This window comes from Ambystoma mexicanum, chromosome 9 (genome assembly GCF_040938575.1).
Source record: "Ambystoma mexicanum isolate Mex_15411 chromosome 9, UKY_AmexF1_1, whole genome shotgun sequence".
In the NCBI taxonomy this organism is placed as follows: Eukaryota; Metazoa; Chordata; class Amphibia; order Caudata; family Ambystomatidae; genus Ambystoma; species Ambystoma mexicanum.
In genome coordinates, this window is record NC_090931.1 from 298813458 (window position 1) to 298827716 (window position 14259).

The following is a 14259-nucleotide window of genomic DNA, read 5'->3' on the forward strand; positions in this document are numbered from 1 at the left end:
CAATGAGAAGGATCTATGCCTTACTATCATTAAGGCAGAGATCGTTCACAGTGCACCATGCCTGAATAGCAGACAGTCAAGAATGAGAGAGGATGAGAAGGCAGAGGAGGGAAGCTTGAAGGAGAGGTACGTGTTGTCCCTATTACACTGGGAGTTAGGTGAGAAGGAAGAGATCAAATGGGCTAGGGGGGCAAGGTAGATTTAAAAATACCAAGGTGAGAGAATGGAGCCTTGAGGGACACCACAGGTGAAGAGTGAGATGGAGGAGAGAAAAGGGCCAGTTGAACCAGGGAACGTCGTTCAGAGAAGAAGGAGGTCAGCCAGTCCATCTGTAATGCCAAGGTATCACCGATCCAATACATAAGGGAGGCAAGATTGACCGTACAAAAAGCAGAGGAAATGTCAAGAAGAATGAGAACGGACGGAGAATTACAATCGAGATTAGAGAGCAAGTCTTCATGGGTGTTTAGAGAAAGACAATGAGGCCCAAGTGACTAGGGAGGAGGAAAGAGGAGTCTATGGAGATGGTGGGGATGGAAAACAGAGGGTGGGAGGTGACCAGGGGCAAGGGAGGCTGAGAGCAGTCAACAGAGATGGTGGCTCACGGGAGTAGCAAAGCAAGAAGGATTAGAATATGGGATTATCCTGGCAGCTATATCCAGTATTCAGCCTCCTGATTAGGCAGAGCCACAACACCGGTTGCTAATTAAAATTCATGCTGTTGGAAGGTCAGCATTTTCAAATACTCTGCATTGTCCAAGTTAAAAAGGATATCCCACCAAACGAGACAGTTTCCGTTCTCTTTACTCACACCAGCATTATAGAGAATGGCTAAGATTCCAGAATGTCCCTTTGATAGGATATGATATGATATGCTATGGCATTTATAACATGCCTGTACACAAGGGTCTCTAGGCACCACAAGACATGAGGGGGGACAAGACAAACAATCCTACTAGGCCTTGTGATATTCAGATCATGCAAGTGCAATAATAAAAGTGCAAGGGGAAGGAGAGGGGGAAGTGCAAGGGAGAGGGAGGGGACAGTGAAAACAGGGCAGCATGGCTCTGAGTAAGTGCAGCCAGGGCAGTGCGGCTCAAGGTAAGTGCAGGAGGCAAGGAGGGTTGTAGGGGTTATAGTTACAGCCCCTAAGTACATGTAGGCCAGGAGACAGTGCAAGGAAGAACTGGTCGTGGAGGAGCCTGGTACCCATAGCTGCAGCAGAGGGGTAAGTTAGCAAGGAAGCTAGAGAGAGAGAAGGCAGTGGAGAAAAAGAGGCTCTTGAGCTGCTTCCAGAACTTCAGGTGGTCTGGCTCAAGTCTAAGAGGGCCTTAGTAGAGGCACCTGCAGATTAGAGAGATATACTCCCACACTCTCCCTGGAGAAGCAACCAACCCTCATAGAGTTGGAGGTAGCTGAACAAAGGGCTCTAGAAGGAAGGTATTTCGGAAGAGAGAGTTGGATGTACTGTGTGCCCCAGACCCACAAAGCCTTGGGACACCACATGTGGAGAGGGAGGTGGTAGCGAGAAAGGTCACAAGTTGGACCCAACTGGAGGGATGGTCCAGGAGGAGGGAGGTCAGCTACTCCAAGGCTTGATCTGTGATGCCCAGGTTCAAACAGAGTCTGATGATCAGGGTGGCGTGATTGACTGTGTCAAAAGCAGAGAAAAGGTTAAAGAGGATGAGGACTGAGGGAGAGCTGGCTGGAGTCAAGGTTAGAGAGCAGGTCTTCACAGGTGTTCAGGAGAGCAGTTTCCATGCCTCTGGCTGCTATGAAGCCAGACTGATGGTCATGGAGGCAGCCAAAAGAATCAGTGTGGAGGGTAAGCTGGGAGATGGACAGCGTTTCCAGGAGATTGCCCAAGAAAGGAGTGATAAAGATCGGGCAATAGTTTGCTGGACATGTGGGATCAGCAGAAGGTTTTTTTAGGAGTGGGTGCACAAGGGAGTCCTAGAGGGGAGAGGGGAAGTATCCTGTGGTGAAAGAGTGATTGCAGAAATTGGCCATGGCTAGATCGAGGCTGGCATTGTGGTCCTTGATGGTTCTGCAGGAGCAGGGGAGCACATATTTGGACAACACTTTCATAGATCTGACTTGTCTAGAGACATAGTCGGGTGTTGTCAGAGCGAAGGAGGAAAAAGGAAGAGGGGAGGTAGAGGTGGCCAAACGGGGCCTGAGATAGGTAGAGGGAGAGGAAGAGGAAAGTGAGTACAGGATGTCCTGAGTTTTAGTGGTGAAATGAGAGGCCAGAACCATACAGAGGGCCTAGGAGGGAACAGGAGAGGTGAAGACTGGAGTAGGATTGGCCAGCGCCTTGTAGATTTTTAAGAGTTTGGCTATGTTGTTAGAGGCCGCTGAGATGCATGCATGGATATGGACCCTCTTCTTGGAGTGGACAGAAAGTCTGTAGTGCCTTTGCAGCAGGCAACAGGCCAGTTTGTTAGAGGATTGGCCTGAAGCCCTCCACTTCCTCTCTGCCACCGAGCCCTTGTGTTTCAGGGTGGCATGGTTGTAGTCGTACCAAGAGTTGCACTTGGAGGTAGGCTTCAGATGGATTCTCATGACAGGGGCAAAGTTGTCTAGTGTGTTGGAGATAGAAAGATGCTGGTTAGAGAGGGAGGCGTCAAAGTGCACGTCAAATGCAGTGGTAGGAGGAGCAGAGAAAGTAGAGGCAAAGGCATCCACTGATACTTGCTTCATGGGTCTGTAGAGGGGGTGCTAGACCCCCCCGGCCACTAAACTGGGTGCAGATGGCATGGTGGGCTAATCAGTGGTTTCAGTATTGCAAAAATCTGAATTATAGTGCTTTTTGAAGATAAAAAGTGCATAGAGGGTGAAACATATTTTTGGGGTCAGAATGGCCCAGGAAGTGGAGAGTGTCTCGGGTATTACACGCACAATATGAATATCTAAAAATATAATCTGCAAACTGGATAGAAAGTGAATTATGCTGAAAAGTAAATTGGTTTACCATTTGGTAGCATGGCCGAGTAGCGAGGCTGAAACAAGACTGTGATATTTCTAAAATGGATGCCAAATATAAAATGGCTTCAGGAGCAGGTGTCATAAATCCTTACTCATGCAGATAATTAATTTTCTTTGGCAGCAGTTCACTATAGATAAACATGTCTGGGATAGGTATATTTAGAAATGTTGGTAGGGAAACCAGACAATGATTGATAGTAAATCAGATAAAGGCATGGAAAGGCTACCAATTAGACAGAACAGCTGCTTAACTTGCAACAAATATGATGAGCTCATGAGGTTTCCCACAGTGTGAGCTGCCAAGTAAATTTGGCAGAGTCTCGAGAAGTAGATAAGAGCTGGTTCTTGGCACGCATTAAAGGATGTATAATTATGTGTAGCTGAGTTTGAGGCAAGCTTATCAGTTTATGTGTCAGTCAACCCATGCTTGCCAAGATGAGATAATGTGGGCTGGGTGAGAGTCAGATAAGCCAACCAATCAAAGACAAGAAGGGGTTTATTTGTAGCTAAAGGGTCCAATCAGATATGTATTCTGAAATGGTATGAAGTATTACATCATTCTCAAAAACCTATACAAGGCAAACTAATTGTAGGAGCTCTGTGTCCTTCCAGGGATATGAAAGATGACTGTGAACTCGCATCTTGACGTCCGTCTTCCTTTTTTATTGTTCCTGTGCCAGAGTCCACTGATGTCCAGGCTGATGAGGGGAGTCAGAGGGTTCCCCTTTTCAGGTCGAATGACTGAGAAGGGAGGTGGCAGTACTGGGGTAGGTGAGAGGAGAGCAGAAAGTGGTCAGTCCAAGTGAGAGGAATGGTGAAAGGGTTAGCAAGAGGGGTGCCTGAGGCGAGGAGAACATCCAAGGTGTGTCCAACAGAGTGTGTTGGACCAGAGGGCATAGGCATAGATCGGGTAGGGCCTGAGCGGGCAAGGCCCACCCAAAATATGTAAATGCCCACTTACCAGCACTGTGTGGGCATTTACATTTACTGTGGTGGGCCAAACAACATTACCTTCAGCCCCCACTTAATAAATTATTCTGGCTACGCCTCTTCCAGAGTGTAGAATGGAAAGCGAGGGAGGTCCATAGGTTGCGGAAAAGCCTAGAGGTGGGATTCGGTGGATTCGGTGGATGTTGAGATCTCTGAGGGAGGAGAAGTTGAGAGGTGGACGCAAGGAGGGATGAAGGGAGGTCAATCCATTTTGAGAGGAAGAGGATGACCTGGCCAGGTGGCCTGTAGATGGTGGCCACATTCAGTGAGAGGCCAGGAGAGATAGGGAGCCTGCAGACTCGGCATTCAAAGGAGGAGTAGGCCTGATGATGTCTGGTTGGGTGTTAAGACATATGGCAATGTAATGTGCCTGACAGTGCCATAAGGATAGCCAACCAAGTAGTAGGTGCTGATAGTAAAGCTGCTTTGGCTTGCTTGTTGTGAGGCTATTTTTATGCAGATGGATAGGATGGAGGATCCCACAGTTGAGGGCTGGCAAAACCAGCTCAAATCTGTTTCAAACCTATCCAACCATTGAGGGATCGAATCCATTAAAATGATCAAAACCATTTGGTGCTAAAATGTAATATCCCTGAAAAGATTTGTGCAGATAAAATAGATGCTTGTTGCGTTGAATAGACAGGAACGTTTGTTAAATTGTTTCTATTTGATTTAATGTATTGCTTTCCATATTATTGTTTTTTTGTAGGTCGAATCACTTTAAATTCGATTCAAACCTATACCTTCCTAGGTTAAACTTAGTGAATTGAAGTTTAACCTAGGAATTGGTGAATTCAAACTACAAATAAGGGTCCACTCTCACCTCTACCGCGGTTCCACTGATGGAACCATTATTATAATGATTTGAACCATCATTTGATGTTAGCACTTTAAGACATGCCTATTCCTCACACATATTTATGGCATTCGATACAATCATACCTTTCTGCAAATGTCTTTATTTGTACCCTGCACTCAGGTGTGAGTCTTCCAAAGCCCTGGAATCTGCCCAATGTATGGAAGACCAGGGGCTTCACGGCAAGTCCAGTATTTCTTGTTCAGATCTAATGGGGGTGGTGGGGCGGCAACACTTCTGCTTGTGTATTTGCCTGTAAGGAAAAATCCAATCTACCAACAGTATTTCCAATATGAAACTATATGCTTTCAGATTTTATTTTGAACTCAAATTGGTTTTACTTCTATAAACAAGCTGTGCATCAGTATTTTTGTCTGGGGGTATGGTTACATAGTTACCAAGGGCTGCATCTGCCTCTGGAAACTCACAAACCAATTCATTCACCCCCACTAAAAGAATCTTAAACCTTTGGTTTTGACGGCAGTGGAGAGACAACCTTCAAAATGGTGGTCTGTCAATGTTGGTGGTGAAGGGGGTGAACAAGATCTCTAAATGTTCACTGTGATAGAATATTGGTAAAAACATGAAACAATCTGAAGAATGAAAATGTTTTGGTGCTACTCCCCAAAAATGTTTTGGAGAAATATAGTGCCTTATGGTGGATTTGTAAAGCTCATTGATCCAATGATGTTTAGAGACCATGGAAGGACTTAAATACAACTTCATAGAAGGTGGTGGTGGGGGGCTCCTAGCTCAGCAGCATTGTGCTGACCTTGCCATCAGGGTGTTATGTGCTACATGGCTTGAAACACCAGAGGAAGAATTAGGAAGTAGGCTCTCCTAATGTCGTGGTTCGGGGAAAGAGACCTGCCTGGTCACCTCCCATGCAGAGAAGCACAGCCCTTTCATTGATCAGCAACTACCCAAGTTCCCACTTGAACCGAGAGAGCGCACTTGGGTCAAAGTGTTGCGCGGCGAAGGACCTTCCACCATGTCTTCATTGGCAGCGTACCAGCCATTAACGACAGCCATGAACAAGATTGGTGGATGACCATCAGCATGAAACAAAATCATGTGCCGTTTTGATCCATACTGGTCTGTGCAGGTACCTGGCTTGACAGGACAGTGATGGTGCAGACAGGCTAAAAAACAGTGGTGTGGAAGGTTGCCCAGAGCATTGCCAGTGGTTTAGATTTATTCAAAAACGTCCACCCGTCACTTTTTTGGTTGTAGTTTGTCTCCCTATGTGATAGAGTGTATGCCCAGATCTGGGTCCCTTGCTCGCTGCGACATAGAGAACCAAGCTGCAACTCACAGAGGAAGCCCAACAAGGCCGAAACATGTCTGGGTTTGCTTATGTTTCCGTGCAGAGGGGACCTGGCTAGCAGTTTGGGCTGGACTGCTACCCTTGGGGGCAGTACCTGACTGCTTTGCATAGGGCTGGACCCCTTTTGCAATGGTGCAGATAGGCTAAAAGCAGTGGTGTGGAAGGTTCCCCAGAGCAGTGGCAGTGGTTCAGTTTTATTCAAAACCTTCCAAACATCACTTTTATTTGTCGTTGTCGATAGGACAGTGAAACCATACTGGGGGCCTCATAAATTGGTTTGAAGGACCACAAGGACAGGCCATATAATGCACATCTCTGTTCTAAAACATAGAGGTGCACTGGTGCGTAGGGAAACTGGGATAACATCCAAAGGCTCTGTCATGAGGCTGATCCTGCCCCAACATGCACAGCTTTTGGGAAGTGCCACACAGGTGGGAAATCAGCAAATGTCCCTCCAAACCTAAGTAACCACCAGTCTTAGAACTTGGGGCCGGATCTCCTCTAGAACCCCTGTTGGACATTTCCGATGTCCAATTACAAGTGACTTCTAGTAGATCCAGTTCATCGCTGTAGTGGCACGAGGGAAATTATTTTAGTTGCACATTCAAACTGCTTATTGGTTTACAATGGCGCCTATTGATTGCATTTTCTTTTGTTCATTTCACCAGGGTCATTTTAATTTTTCTCCTACCCCCACTCGATTTATACAGCCCAGTGCTCAAATTCTCCTAGGCCCCACCTGGATCCATAATGGATCATTTGTAACTTGTTTTCTCGATCTTCCTTCCACCTGTGCTGCCATTTCAGCACGAGGCACGTGTTTCTTCCTGCTATTGTCGTGATGCGCCGGGTTTGAATTCCTGGTGAATAATGAGCATTTCCAGGCCGAGCAGCGGTCTGGATTGGCAGGTGGCAGAGAATACGCCGCGGCGCTCTGGAGACGCGGCGAGGGCTGCTGAGTGGCGGAGATAGGACGAGGAGGGCCCGGCAGCCTGCAGCGACGAGATACAATGAGCGGGGGATGAGAATGGGACAAAGGCACGGAGCACAAAGGTAGGGGAGACACGGAGCAATGAGGACAGAGGCCGGGGAAGCAGGAGATAAGAGGTGCAGAAGGAACTGGGAATGAGGGATTAGCGCAGGGAGCCCGGGAGCCACTGAACGCAGATTGCGGCGCGCTATCGGCTGGTTGGTATCATAATACGGTGAGGATGTCAGAGGGCATCCCACCACGGGCATAGCTTGGTGGGTTGAGTGCCTGCTTCGGTGTGTGTGTGTGCAAGTGATTTGCAAGTCTCAGGCTAGTGCTGCAAGGCCTACTCAATAAAAACGAGTCGCATTGGGTTGAGATGCTTACTACAGCTTTAAAAGGGGTGAGGAATTGAGGGGAGGCTGTAGCCATGGGATACAGCCAGCGAGCTGGATTGTGACCTAAAGAGGGGCAGCTGGCCTAGGCAAAGTCCTCCTGCCTCACACAATACGTCATGAGTACCTGCATGCAGTCCTGGTTTTAGCTTTGTATTCTGGGACTGGAAGTTATAGGTCTGGTATTGGGAAATCCAGAACTGCTAGTCCCATAATGCAGGTTAAAACTAGGACTGAAATAGCATCTCCTGGAGAGAAATGGGGAAGGCTGGCATGAATGTGCCTGCACCCATTTATTTGGGTCGCTCAGTATGGTCTCGGGTGGTCTAGTTTGCATCTGCTCTGCATGTTGTAAATACATCTCTCTCTGACGTGGTATGTACTAACATTGCTTTCTGTGAATAAATAACTCTCAGAAGAGAAACAATTCATTCAGTGAGTAAATCACCGTAATTCCTCAAATTCATCTCTTTCGAGAATGGGGAAGGTTGGGAGGCCATAAATCACCGAAGTGGACTCCTCTATCCTTTGCATAAAATCAAAGAAAGAGCATTCTGGGAACATAAGAATGAGCACATATTTACATACTCGATAGACGTGTGTAAAATGATACAAACATGCAACCAATATGAGCGCAGAACACACACTAGACGTGGTGCTGTTTTCATTTGTCTCAACACTCACTCTAAGTAAAATGTTTGCAAACCGTGAGCCATATATACTCATTTGGGCATCTTTAACAGTTGTATGTGCGGATCCGCTTGTGCTGCACACGCATTTTCCTCACACACATTCATTTCACCGCTTGCAACCGATGCTCGTTGGTGCTTTTACACTGGAAATAACCCTCAATACATTCCTTTACTGTTTTTAAACATGGTTAATTTTCTCAGATTGCTAAAGGGTGCATATGTGAAATCACTTGGTGTGGTGGGAGCCGAGGGAGCCCTAGGCTATACAGAACGTTTTGTAGACTGCTCCCCCGCTAGCCCATGCCCACTTAAAGAGCACAGGTTGTTACTCAATAGCTGCTATTCAAGATCTAAGAGAGGTTTTGGCTTGCGGTGTCAGCTATAGTTAGTGCTCCTATTACAGATTATTATAATTGTTCTTTTATAATGCGCTTAATACCAGCGAGTGGTTTCCAAGCGCAGGATCGGGTGTGTTGTGCTGCGTTGTCTTGTTTCCAAGACAAACACGCTGCCCCTGAGCTATCCTTCCTCCCCAGGATTGCCCCAGCAACTCTGATATGTCTATATCATGATTGCCTCTTGTAAACTATTTTTAACATTTTATGTATTCACCTGTCTCTGCCACAACCCCTACGCTCCAGTAGCGGAGGCAGCTTTTAGTAGGGGCCAGTTGGGGTATAATAGGGATCCAGTGGGAGCCCACCATTGGCCCCTCCCTGCTTTGCTCACTGACCACATCACAGGAATGGATTTATATTTGACGGTAAGGCTGAATTAAAATAAGATTTCAAACCCCAGCCACCATGGGTACCTGCCTGGCCCAGCTTAAAGGTTTTTTTTTCTGTTGGAACAGGAAGGCCAATAAGCATCCAGCGTGCATACAGCCAGAACCCAAGCAGCAGTTTCCAGTCCCATGCTTATTACTCTTGATGATTCCTGATCCTACAGAATTCTAGGCTTCTCAGGGAACCATGGCTTCATTGGAGCAGCCACTGCCCTGTGTCCGGTGCTCATCGCCACCGCAGCGCAATCACCTGGAGAGCTTCATGCAAGAAGAAATGGATTTTGCAACACATCTGACAGAGCACGAGTTGGCACACGCCTTCCTGTGCAACTCAGCACCACAGTCATTGTGGTGCGCGTGGTCCACTGTGATTGGCAGCTGTTTTTGCTCCACAAGGAACCTGCACCCTTTGCTGTTTCTTGCATCAAATATGTGAGGCCAGAAGGGTGTCAGGTCAGGAAATGTTGTCTCGAAGAAAAGAACAGGAAGTGAAGAGGCTATCACGTGTTTTTGTTGAAATGCATCCCACCCACAACAGATTAATGACCTGTTTTGCTCAGCCCATAAACCACTTGGGAGCCCCACTTTTGCTATATTCTTTTGTGCCTCTTGTTAAGTGTTATATATTAAAGTGATGTAACCCATTCTGTGAGTGTTTATTAGTGGCACGCTTTTGGTACTTGTTATAGGGAAATAACAACGTTGTTAAATTATTTGCTGCTGTTTTTCAATTATATTTAGACCCATCGTGTACACACGCGTTGATGATATTTACACATTAAGGTATTTGACCTTTTACTTCAGTGTTGCTCAAAGTTGCATTCATTGCCATTCATGTTCTATATCCTTGGAAGTAATGATGGATGGAGCTAATGCTTAGGTACTGCCAAAGATGCCACCTGGACAGCCGTGAAGTTAATAACATAGTAGGGGTAGCTGGGGTAGTCTCCTGACACATTGAACACGTTTTAATTCGAGATGCTTGGTACCCATTTGTTGCATCTACTCGGTTCTCAAAGAGCTATTTTTAAGATCATCTAGAGAAATTCCATCTCAACTGATGAGGGTGAGACTTGCCTCCCTGTTCTAATAGGTTTCAATGTTGTCACCATATAGCAAGTGACTACGCTTTGTTTCTGGAGGATAGCTCAGCGGCAACGTGCTTGCCTTCGAAGCAAGCCGACACGGAGCAATACGGGTTCGATCCCCGAAAAAACCACTCGGTATTAATCGCCTTATAAATAAACTATCATATCACTTTGTCAATAGTAGGTGACTTCTTTTACTTTCTGTGGTTCACATCCTTCGCCTTATACGGAGTTCACTACGTCTGTACCCGCCTGAAGTCCATTGACCAACATGACACAACAATTGTTTGCCAATGAAATGCAACTCTTTCAATGCTTTACGAAAAAGCAGACCCAAGGACATGTGCCCCAAATCTCCAGGACTGCCATTGGAGCCTGAAGAGTGAAAGCTTCCTGAAACTAAGAAACTTCAAAAAGGAGCTCATTGCAAAATCAGAGTTTGATGCATGCTTCTGGCATCACGCTACACAACCGCCCCTTAGCCTGGCCACCACCAACCACCACTGTGAAATGCCCCACTGCACGTTGAGCACGTTTAAACTGAGGGTACTTGGGTCCCATTTTTGTATCTCATCAGTCGCACAGCCTATTCTCACCTTCCAGATCCCAACCACGCCTACATCACAGCGCTCAATTTCTAGTAGTACAAATATGTATTAAGCAGGACAGTTGGCAATACTTTTCTGCTCCAAGGTGCTTCAGAAGCACAAGACAGAACATAAAATGGCACATAAATAAACTAAAAAGCAGTAAAAGCCCAAACTCAACAACCCGCGACAGACATACCACAACACAGCCTTAATTTCTGATAATGAAGAAAAGAAATAGAAAAAAAGATTCTCAGCAAACAAAATATAACAGTATCAGTTCATCCAGGTAATTTCTCAGAACACCATTTTTGCCTTGTTCCCTTACACCAAACGTGGCCAACCGTAGCAGCCCCTACACAGAAGGGTAATGTTGAATACAGTCTTCCCTCAATTGATCGTCGCTGCCATTACTTCAAATGCTCTCACATCTGATTGTCTGAAAAGAACATTCATACACTATCTTCATCTAAGGAGGCAGCCATCCTCGTGGTTTTACCATGTCTCATGCTTGCCTCCATTTTCATTCCAATCAACGTATAACATAACTGCTACTCCACAACTACTACCTGCAGCTCTGCCTAGTCTGCTGTACTGTTGTATCACTTACAATTCCCTTTAACACAAGAGAGCTGATTTTATCAAACCCTCCTTTCTCCCCAACAACCAAATATCAATCCAGTCCCCATTTTAAAATGTGCTCTTCTTTGTGACTTTTCTCCTCTTTAACTTGTCCATGTTGTTCCTCCTAGCTTCTTCCATCCTGTTTCTTATCTCCTCTTACACTGAGGTACTTTGACTCACTTCCCTGGTCTGCCATCTTGTATTCAACCGGGCACCTAGTTGGCAACGTGGCATCAACAAAAGGGTGAAATGTCTGTAATTGGAATATTCATATCTTCTCCTTAGCCGAATTGTCTCCTACATAGCTTCTTCCCAGTCGACGACTTGCAAAGTCCAGTTAACAAATGTTTTTGTAGTAATACTGTTAAGTACCTCAGCTTGCCAATTAACTTGCGGATGATGCAGAGCTACTCTCTTGTGCTATTCCACTTCCGAAAATTCTTGCAAGTTTCTAAAAGTAAATCAGACATCATTGTCCATAGCCAGTGATATGATATGATATTTTATTTATATTGCGCCTATACACAAGTGTTTCAGGGCACCACGAGGCAAGGGAGGGGTACACAGGAGGAAAAACAACAATATTACTAGGCCCAGTGACATTGAGAACGTGCAAGTGCAGGGAAGGGGAAAGGGGAAAGTGCAAGGGGCAGGGGAGGAGTGAAAAGTGCTGAACACCTGATCAAAACAACAACAGATAGTGCGTTCAGCAGGTGGCAAGTGCAAGAATGAGCACAGACAATGGGTGACTGAAAAGTGCAGATATGGGGACTGTAGGGTTGCAGGTACAGACCCAAGTGCAAGGGTCGCCAGGAGGCAGTGAGGGTATGCAGCTGGGTGGGCAGGTATCTGGGACCGAATTCAGAGAGTAGCCAGGTGCCCAGTGCAAAAACAGAGATCAGCAGGGGAGAGGAAGAAAGAAGGCAGAAACAAAGAGGAAGGTCTTGAGGTGCTTCCGGAATCAAAGATGGTTCTCCTCAAGTGTCAGAGAGGCAGGGAGACTGTTCCAGAGGGAGGCCCCAGCTGAAGAAAGAGATCTACCACAAACCCGTTGCTTGGGGAAGTGACTGACCCTGAGGGAGTTGGAGGTTGAGGAGCAAAGAGCTTGAATAGAAAGATATTTCCGAAGGGAGAGCTGAAGGTATTGCAGACCCAGGTCCCAGAAGACCTTGTGGACAATGCAGTGGGTCTTGAACTTAATCCTTGCAGCCATTGGGATCCAGTGAAGAAATTTCAGGGCTAGAAAGATACGATCTCTGGGCTGAGGCCAAGGACAAGTCTTACAGTCCTGTTCTGGATGAGTTTCAAAGGGCAGAGAGTAGTGGCAGGCAGATTTTGAAAGAGGCTGTTGCAGTAGCCCGTTCTAGAGAGAACCAGAGCTCTAGAGACAGTGAGCTTCTGGGGGAAGGAGAGGAAAAAGAATACTCCTGAGGAGGTCCACTTGGTAGTTTGACTTCTTAGAGACGTCACAGATGTGTGGAGAAAAGGAAAGTGTGGAGTCGAAGATGATCCCGAGGTTCTTAGCCTCACAAGTGGGAGCAGGAGGCGGGCCAAGGGAAGCCAGCCAGAGAGTGACAGGAAAGGAAGGTGCAAGGGTGCAGATGAGCAGGATTTCGATGTTACTGGCATTAAGGCAGAGGTCATTGGTGGCACACCACTCCTGGATTGCAGACAGACAATCAGAGATGAGAGAGGGAGAAGAGGTGGCACAGAGGAGCCTGAAAACGAGCTGAGTGTCATCCGCTTAGCACTGAAAGCTGGAGCAGAGACTAGCGGTGGGCGAGGGGTGCCAGGTAATAGTTGAAAGGAGATTAGACCCCTGGGGAACACCACCATTGGAGAATGAGATCGAGGAAAGGAAGGAACCAAGTTGGACCTGGGAGGGTTGGTTGGAGAGGAAAGAGGTCAGCCAGGCCAGGGCCTGATCAGTGATGCCCAGGTGATCACGTAGGTGGTTGCGCAGAATGGCATGGCTGACCATGTCAAAGGCCGAAGAGAGATCGAGTAGGATGAGGACAGAGGGGAGGTTAGAATCAAGGTTGTAGAGCAGGTCTTCACGAATGTTCAAGAGAGCAGTTTCCGTGCCTCTGGATGCTCTGAAGCCAGACTGATGGCCGTGGAGGCAACCAACAGAATCAATGTGGAGGGTAAGATGGGAGATGGTCAGCTTTTCCAGGAGTTTGCCCTGGAAAGGAGTGATAGAGATAGAGTGATAGTTAGTCGGGCAGGAGGGGGTCGGCTGTGGATTTCTTGAGAAGAGGGTGCACAAGAGAGTGCTTCAGAGGGGAGAGTAAGGCTCCAGTGGTGAAGGAGTGATTGAAGAAGTCAACCAGGGAAGGAGCAAGAGTGTCTATATGGTCCTTGATGGTTTTGGACGAACAGGGAAGAACCTGTTTTGACAAGACTTTCATAGATCAGACTTGTCTAGAGATCTCGTAAGGGGAGAAAAGAGGAAAGGAAGAGAAAGAGGGAGGAGAGGCAGCTGAAAGGGGGCCGGATGTAGCGGAGAGAGAAGCGGGAGGAGGAGCAGATGACAAGAGGGTGGAAAGGATGTCCTGGGTTTTAGAGATGAAATGAGAAGTTAGAGCCGTGCAAAGGGACTGGGAGGGGACATAAGAAGTAGAGACTGCAGCAGGATTGGCCAGCACCTTGCAGATTTTAAAGAGTTTGGCCGAGTTGTTAGATGCTGCAGAGACGCAGGCTTGGTTGTGGGCTCTCTTCTTATTGTGGACAGAGAGCTGGTATTGCCCTTGGAGCAGGGGGCAGGCCAGTTCGTCAGAGGGTGCACAAGATGCCTGCCATTCCCACTCTGCAACCATACACTTGCGTTTAAGGGTGAGGAGGTCAGAGTCATACACAGAGTTGTACTTGGCTTTGGGCTTCAAGCGAATCCTCATGACAGGGCGAAGAACATCTAGAGTATCAGAGATAGCAGAGTCGAGCTTGAAAAGGGCAGTG